This window comes from Aphelocoma coerulescens, chromosome 1, assembly GCF_041296385.1.
Source record: "Aphelocoma coerulescens isolate FSJ_1873_10779 chromosome 1, UR_Acoe_1.0, whole genome shotgun sequence".
In the NCBI taxonomy this organism is placed as follows: Eukaryota; Metazoa; Chordata; class Aves; order Passeriformes; family Corvidae; genus Aphelocoma; species Aphelocoma coerulescens.
The window spans coordinates 6,974,986-6,983,353 of NC_091013.1; the positions used below are offsets into that span (position 1 = coordinate 6,974,986).

The following is an 8,368-nucleotide window of genomic DNA, read 5'->3' on the forward strand; positions in this document are numbered from 1 at the left end:
TGCCATTCTGCCTGTGTTTATTGGTTATCTGGATTTGCTTCTTGAGATGGTAATTACATTTTTAGAGCACAAATGCTGGCTGCTGTATTGCACACTTCTACACAAAGGCACTGGTAAGAGTCATGCACCCACTACCCCATTTCATTACCCTCCCTCTTGCCATACATTATATTATCCAGCCTTAGTAACATTTGTTTCACCTAAGTGTCCAGTTCTGCTTATCTTTAAAGGAGTAACACACGTTTGTGTGCCTCTGCTCAAAGTCCCTGCTCTTTACTTTCAGTGGAAACACTCACTGACAGCATACCCAGGTTACTTGGTTCGATGTCCCTTTGCTGCAGAGCACAACGTGCTTCACTTTCAGAGCTCCTCTCTCTTAGCTCAGTTCTTAGCTGCCATTCCACGGGATTTCTTAAGAGAGCAACAAATGCAGGCAAAATTTAAAACATTAAAAGTTGTTCATGAAAGATACAAAGATAGTACCCAAATCTTCAAATCTCCTCATGCTTCAGTCAGTAAGTTCCTCTTGCCTGCTATATCTCAGTTTCCCTATAGAAAACAATGAAAGTTCATAAGGGATGCATAGATCCAGCAAAAACTGTTCTCCCATTAGTCCTTCCACCAGCCAAAGATCACCTGGCTTCAGTACAGAGCTTTTAACACTCCCATGTAGTCATTCTGCTACCTAGAAAGGCAAAGGAAATCCTTGGCCATCCAGCCTGCTTGCCAGGCTGCCACATTCACCAGTTTGGGTGATAAAACAGTTTCTTCTTCCAGTCATCAAACAGCTTCATCTTTGGGCAAGAATCTGTCAGGGCACCAAACATGCAGATGTCCCAGACAAGGGGTCACTGCATGCTTAGCACAGCACACACAGCAGCTCCAGCTGTCCTAGAAGGACTGCACCCATGGAAGAGTTGGACCTACGTTGGACCAATTTGTGAACAACTGTTGCCCATGGGATGGACGGAGATTGGAGAAGTTCATGGAGAAGTGCCTCCCATGGGAGGGATCCCACACTGGAGCAGGGGCAGGACTCCTCTCCCTGAACAGTGGCAAGAACAACATGTGATGGACTGACCATAACCCCCATTCCCCATCTCTCTGTGCCACTGGGGGGAGGAGGCAGAGCTGGGAAGGAGAGAGGAGCACGAGGAAGATGTTTTTTAAGATCCATTTGACTTCTCATTATCCTGCTCTGAGTATGTTGGTAATAAATTCAATTAATATCCCCAAGCTGAGTCTGCTTTGCCTGTGATGGCTTTTGGTGAGAGATCTCTCCCTGCCTTTATCTCAACTCACAAACATTTCACTGTATTTTCTCTCCCCTGTCCAGCTGAGGAGCAGGTTGACAGAGTGGCTTTGGTGGGTGCCTGGCACCCAGCCAGGGTCAACCCACCCCACACTGCTCATGTAGGCAAATCAGGATACACACCCTGCAAAAACAGTAAAGATTCAGCCTAGCAAGTCCAGCCAAAAGGGCTCATTCCCATTTAGTTGTAATTTATTCAGATACCTCAACAATTGCACCAAACCTAACCTTTTTCTGATTTCCTTTTTTTTTTTTTTTTTCCCCTCACTTTTTTTAACGCTTGGCTTTTTATCTTGGCTGGTTGAAGCTAATGAGGCCCACATGACCTGGCAGCTTGTGTGAGTCAGCAGAATGACTTTCCACCTCCCAACAAGGTTCAAGTGCCACAAATCTGCTATCTGAATAGGAATACTTCATCTCCCAGGTGCTCTGGGGATTAATTAGCATTTTGAAATCATGTTTTGGGATCCTCATGTGCAAAGTGCTAGAGAAGTGGCTATTATTATTCTTGCAAACCATAATCCTGGATTAGTTAAAGCAACTAGTCAAGCAATCAACAGAATTTGTCAATGATGAGGTAAGGAGTTACAGTCAGTGACATTTCTAGGACAGAAAGAATGAATTTTCTAAACAATCAGTATGTGCTGCATAGAGTGAATAATTTGTAATGAATAATGTATGCAGTTAATTTAGCCTCTTTGCCAGCTTGCAGAAAGTCCATGCACAGAAAGATAATTTCCTGACCTTATTTTGGAAATTGAAAAAAGGAGAAAATACAGTTTATTCTATGGGTCTATACTCAGCACATCCCCATTTCTGCTTGAGATAGAGACTACAGAGATAGAGGCAGGTACGGGAAAGACACCTCCTTCCTATCTGGAATGGAAGCTAGGAGAGTGACTTGGCCATAGATTCTTCCATCCCTGATGTATGCTCAGCTTGTCATGGTCAAATCAAGGCAAAATCTTTGCCCAGCAGGGTTTGTGTGTTGTGTACACCCATGTGCCCAGGCCATAGCAGACTTGTAATTCCTAAATGAAGCCATGTGTGAAAAAGAGTCCCTGTCCTATGGATGTTTCAGAAAAAAATATTTACATAATTTCTTGGCCTACCATATGGCTGTCTGGTTATTTCACAAGTTCTGTCCTGGTCATCAAGCAGGATTGCAGAGGATAGCAACAGACATCCTACACACCTCACCTCATCAGCTGCAGAATGGGAATTGTGGTGGCTTCTTCTCCTAATCCTGAATGTCAGATCTCACTTGCTCATGATGATCTGGTCAGAGCTGTAGTAAAGCTTGTGTTCTAGAGCAGATAGTTAAGAAAAGTGCCCTCATGTGGAAAAAAATAGGAGAAGGGTAGATGTGAGATCAGCAGTTCCCTTATTTATGGGAGTCCCCTTATTACCATTGATTTTTCTACAGATTTCAAACCACCAAACCTGAGAAATTCTCAGCTCTGGCTCACCAGTACCCAGGTGTGAAGGCTCATACACGAGCTGGATTTTTCTCACAGAGCTCACACTCTTCCCTGCATGACCTGGAGTTTCCACACTTTGGGAGAATGTGGAGCTGGACCATCAGGCTCCCAGCCCCAGGTCAGCCACCCCCTCCCACCTTTGCCTCCTCCCACTGCAGCCTCCCCAGGAGGACCAGGGTTTTTCCCCACTGCTGCTGCAGGAGAGAGTGTGTCAGGTCACCTTGTGGCTACAGCAAGGGTAGGATTGGTGAAAACAAATACTGCTCTCTCTTTTTGTAGGTAGCATAGATTTGTGTGCCAGCACTAAAATACATGGAATACGAATATTTAACAATAAAGTTGCTGTTGTGCTGGTTCTCATTGACTGTGCAAGCTCAGCTTTCATGGACCAGGGTGTTTTTGGGGGTTTTTTTCAGCAGGATGTGGTCATCTGCTCTTTTGTGCTGGACTCTGATTTCTTTCCAATACCCTTCCATGCTGTCATATTTGCAAAATTTTTATTTAGAGGAAAACTGAAGAGGGTTCATGAGTAAACACCACAAGGCCAGATCGTGATGATTTCAAAGGAGAAAATGAAAGTCATCGCTTTAGGATAAGAAGAAATGAGCAAGGAGGGAAAAAAAAGAGGGGGATTAAAAGTATCACCCACAAAAGGCAGATTTTGAAGGTGAGCAGGAAAAGAAGATCAGAAGAAAATTAAAGGTGTATATTTGTGAATCAAATTAATGTATGAATGCATAAAACTTGCCAGCCTGACATGGAGATGAATGTATATCTTTCTCTAAAGCTACAGCCAGCTCATCACTTCATCCTGAAAGGCCTTGCGTTGTGCACTGATCCACAAGAAGCCCACAGTATGTGTGGGCTCTCCCTGACAAGGACAAATGTAACTCTCTGTGAATAATAGTCAGCACATGGAAAAGGAACAATTTTAGCCTAATTTTAAGCAGAGCCATCACTGCTCCCTCCACACACCTGGCACAGCTACACAGAAGGATTTTAGCCAGCTCGTCTGTCCTTGTGGTGATCCTTGGAATTCAAAACCAGCACAGAGCCAGCGTGGTGCAGACTAGAGGGAAAGCTGTGGTTTATGTGCAAAGGGAACAAGTTTCAGGGTAGAAGAAAATAACATTAATGCTCACACCTGCTGCAATTTCCTAAGAGTGTTCATAATACTGCCTCCCTAAAACTCATGTCTATCTCCTTTCAACAAACTCCAGCTCTCTGACACTACAATTAGAAGTCAAATTAGAAGCCCAGGCTCCATGGAAATGTTTTTGAGAAGTTTGCAGGTGGGAGGCATTTTCATTGCTCTATAGTGTGATGTTGATGGGAATTTTCTTCCTTCTGGCTTTTTTTCCTTCTTCGTCTGGCACTCCAGTAACTTCATTAGTTTCCTTCTTTAGTAAATTATTCCAGGTGGCAACATATGAGCCAAAAGACAAAAAATAGCTGTCATCCACAGAACTACAGGGTCAAATCTTTTTCCTCTTCTGAGTGACTCTGCACTGTCACTGTGCTGACTTTTCCTGGGTAAGCATGTAGAAATGCATAATTTATTTGCGTTAATTCTGGAAATCGAGGACAGAGCTACAGGCACTGAAGATGCAGGATGCAGCTGCATTTTGAGTCTCCACTCTGAGGTCTCTGCTTGCAGTAACTGTACTGGGGTGGGAATCAGAGGGAGAAGGAAAGTTAATTTTTAAATTATTCTCTGTATCAGCTTGATGGCATAAATTAGAAGAGTCTTAGGGTTGTTAAACTCGCATTTCTGTAGAAAAGCCCATTGTTCACAGATGACGGTTCAAGAAAATGTATATAAAATGGCCATTACGACTTTAAGTGGCAAATTATACCTGCAGTGGACAACATTTGTCAGCATTAAAAACTCCTCAGTCTCTCAGCTTTTTTACCTTGGAAACTGCCCTGGGCATGAGAGGGAAGGGCTGGGCTGGGGGTCAGCAGGACAGAGAAGCATAGCTGGGTGCTGCTTTTTGGCAGGAATCCTACTGGGCATCCCCCCAAGCCACAAGCAGGCTGCACATGAGCATACTCCCCGTTTTTTTTGTGGCTGTTGCTCCCCTCCCATGGGCAGGTTTCCTTCCTGCAGTCACTGAGGAGTGGGGCTGGTGCAGAGTCATCCCTGTGGGACCAGGGTGCATCAGATACACCCCTCTTCTTGGGAGATGCTCAGGTACAGCTCACAGCCAGCTGTAACCTGAACCCTCAGCATCTGGATCATGTAGCTTTTCATGCTCACTGCACCATGGTGGTTCTCAAAAAGAGAGGGGGAGAAAATAGAAAAAGAGTCCATCCCAGCATTTTTCTAGGTTAGTTGAAGGGAACAATGTCCAACTCAGGTAACCCAGTTTCTGGAGAGGCTGCAGTCCTTATTTCTCCATGTTTTCAGAAATACTTTACAAATACCTTCCTGACTGATTGGAAGAAACCCTGCACTGTCCTCAAATGCCAGCTCTCATCTCCACTCAGGGACTGTCAAAGTGCCTTCATTTTCTTTATTTCTGCACTTCAGTTTTTCCAGGCACATCTCATTGAATAATAAGGGAAGTGTTTTTACTTCTTGTTAGCAGTCAGTGGCTCTGAGTGTGCTCAGGTTAAATCTTCTCTTAGTATACCTGCAAGTCCAGAAAGTTCTGTGCTGGCATCAAGCATTTGTCTTCCACTTTTTTTTTTGTGAGGAAAATACCTGTAGCCAGAGGTTTTACTGAGAAATCAAAACCTCAGAACTACATGCTGTCCAGCTGCACTGGCAATCAACTGCTCATTAACATCAGCACAGAGTTACTCATTAAAATCATTGCATAAGTCATTGATGTGAGGACCTTCAGGGTCTCAGCATGTCCTTGATTCTGATCCCATTTGAAAGAAGTCATCAGCCAAGGCCCAGAGCACTCCTTTCTAGGAAGAACTCCTGGCTTCACAGGCAACGTAGGAGCTGCAATAGGCCACAAATTATCACCATTTGTGTTATTTTCTTTTCAGAATTGACAAAGGCAGGGTCATCTTACTCTTAGCCTTCCAATCCACTGTCTTACAAGAAAAAACTGCCACTGTGTGTGCTCTTGAGCGATGACTGTCCTTCTCATGGCTTCCTACACAATGGTGAGCACTTTGTCAGCTATAATGGTGGCACTGAGAGGAAAGAAAGTCACAGATTATTTCAACATGTGCTACATCTTCTAAACATGCCAGTGTGAGAAATGAGACAACTCTTAGTTAAAAATTAAAACAATTTATTAAAACGGAAAAATTGAAAAATTGCAAAAATTAGCAAAATATAAAAATTTGGGATCCTATGGCTCGGTAGATGGTACCCCAGGAGCGCAGGGATTAGAGATCTTCAGGCTTAGACAGCACTGGACCTCTGGTGGAAGAACTTGCAGTGCTGGGCTGACTTTTAGCTAATCCAAAAGTCAAAGGTAAAAATTATTAAAGGCTCCTTAAAAGGAGTAAGGCTTACCCAGCACTGACCTCTACCTCAGCAAAGCTGAGAGAGAAAAAAAGGGGCATGTCTTTCTCAGACACCTTGTTTTATAGTGCCTTTGCTCCACCCACAGCCTGCCCACGGCCCGCCCACAGGGTTTAAACTGATTGGTGTTTTCCCTTTGACAGATTATCTCTGTCCACCAATGGCTCATCCTTGTCAGAGGGGTGGTATTACTTGAGATAAGGGTCATTAAAATTCAGGTTGCTAAGGTACTCGCCTACAGGGCAATGGCTATGGGGGCTGGGCTGTTTGTTGGAACTGGGGTTTTGAAATCTGCCTTGGAACCAAAGTACAAGTAAAAACATAACATAAAAAAATACATCCAACACATCTTAAAACACTTGTAAAAGTATACAGTAAACACAGGAAAGATAACTCTTATGGTGTACAAGTGGTTAAGGGAACTTAATTTTTTTTTGGTACCTGGGCTGATGGGTTAATTTTAACATTCACTTTAAAAATATTTAACTCAGAATTAATTAATTAAAGCACTTAATATGCAAAGACCAAGCACAAATAGGGATTTCATGTATGACACCAGAATACATTTTCTCAGTCCTCCTTATGCATCTTCCACCACAGTCCCGCGAGCCCTGCAATACTTAAGACTCATCATCCATCTCTTTGGAACTTTCACTGGCTTTACACTGACCAAACACCATTGATCAGCTGGGTTGACTTAGACCTTCAGTATAAAACCACAAAAATGTTGGATTCATAGTAAACTCTCTGAAAATGCCTTATGTCACCCAAAAGTTTGCTTTATTTAGCTCTGAGGTTATAGTGGGACAGGAGAGTGCTGCACCCATCTTCAGCTCTAAGAGGCATTTTCTGTGTCCAGAGCTCCTCTCAGGGTCTCTGGTTTCAGTCCACCCCCTTGAGGGGTCTCCGTTATTCCTCAGATTTTCATGGCTTCGTTTTATCCAAAATCTGTAACACCCTGGAAGACGTCAGGACAGTCTTCTACTGTGCATTAATTAGTGGGGTGATGGTGCGGTATTAATTAGCAGAGGGTACTTACATATACAGCCTCTATACCCTGGAGGCATGGTCTGAATTACACAGACATTCCTGCAGCAGAGTTTATATTTTCCTGTTGAATGGAAGTGTCTTTTCCTCAGAACCAGGCTGTTTCTCAGCCGAGCACAGAGGCACACTCCGTGAGTTACAAGCTGTTAGGAATTCAGAGAGGTACCAAGCCCTGCCTCACAGTTTTTCTTCACAGAGCATTTTTAACTGCTTCTTTTCAATCAAAACTGTCAAAATGATGTTGTAGAGCCCACAGTCAATGCAAAGTGAGTGTGTGGGGTTTCTTTACTACAGTGCATTGAGCAGAAAGATCAATTTCTGTTTTGGCAGCCAGTTCAGCTCAGTGAAGCCAGGGGAAAAGTGTCATTGCTTTCAGCATGGATTGGATCAGGTGAGAGCTCTCTACATCTCATTATGCACTTCATTTCAGCAACAGGCCTAGACAGGCTTTTTATGGCTCTTTCACTTACTTTACACCACCGACTGGAGGTCAGGACACCAAAAATCTCCATTTTGATTTTTTGATGAATTGTCCGGCTATTCCCAGAATACTGATCACTAAGTCAGGGCAATATGTCTCTTCCAGAGCTATGGGGAGCTTAACTGCAAGGAATCATCTATTCTGTGTTGTACCCTTTGCCACTGAGGTTTTTAGCTGGCTTGGGACAGAACCATGCTTTCTTCTCAAATTGATGATCAAACATGTCCATGAGCCTGGATCCTTGTCCTAAATCAAAATGTTAGCGTTGTTTTACCCATTATGTTTCTTCTCACTCTTCTCCCCATCTACAGTGTAAATCAGAGGGCTTGGAGAGAGGCAGAAGGCACAAGACAGACAGGTGGCATCTTTCAATAAGGTTAAGATGTGTAAAGACAAACAAAAAAGGTCAGAATTGTTCCTCTTCGAGAGAGATATATAAAATCACATTGTACAGTGAAGGTCAGAAAAGAGATTTGATGGCTAACAAGGGACCAAAAGCCAGCAGAGTGTTCTTTCCAAAGAATAGTTTAGGTAATGTATATTTAGCTTGTAGAACT

The 8,368-nt window shown here is 43.3% G+C and overlaps 1 long non-coding RNA gene across 1 annotated transcript; it reads left to right on the top strand.

Annotated features, from left to right (window-relative positions):
- Window positions 1-1,747: 1,747 nt before the first annotated feature.
- On the top strand, window positions 1,748-4,679 carry LOC138117792 (uncharacterized). The gene is made up of 3 exons (XR_011154859.1): window positions 1,748-1,889; window positions 2,739-2,911; window positions 3,073-4,679. It is a non-coding gene; the product is annotated as an uncharacterized lncRNA (long non-coding RNA).
- Window positions 4,680-8,368: the final 3,689 nt, after the last annotated feature.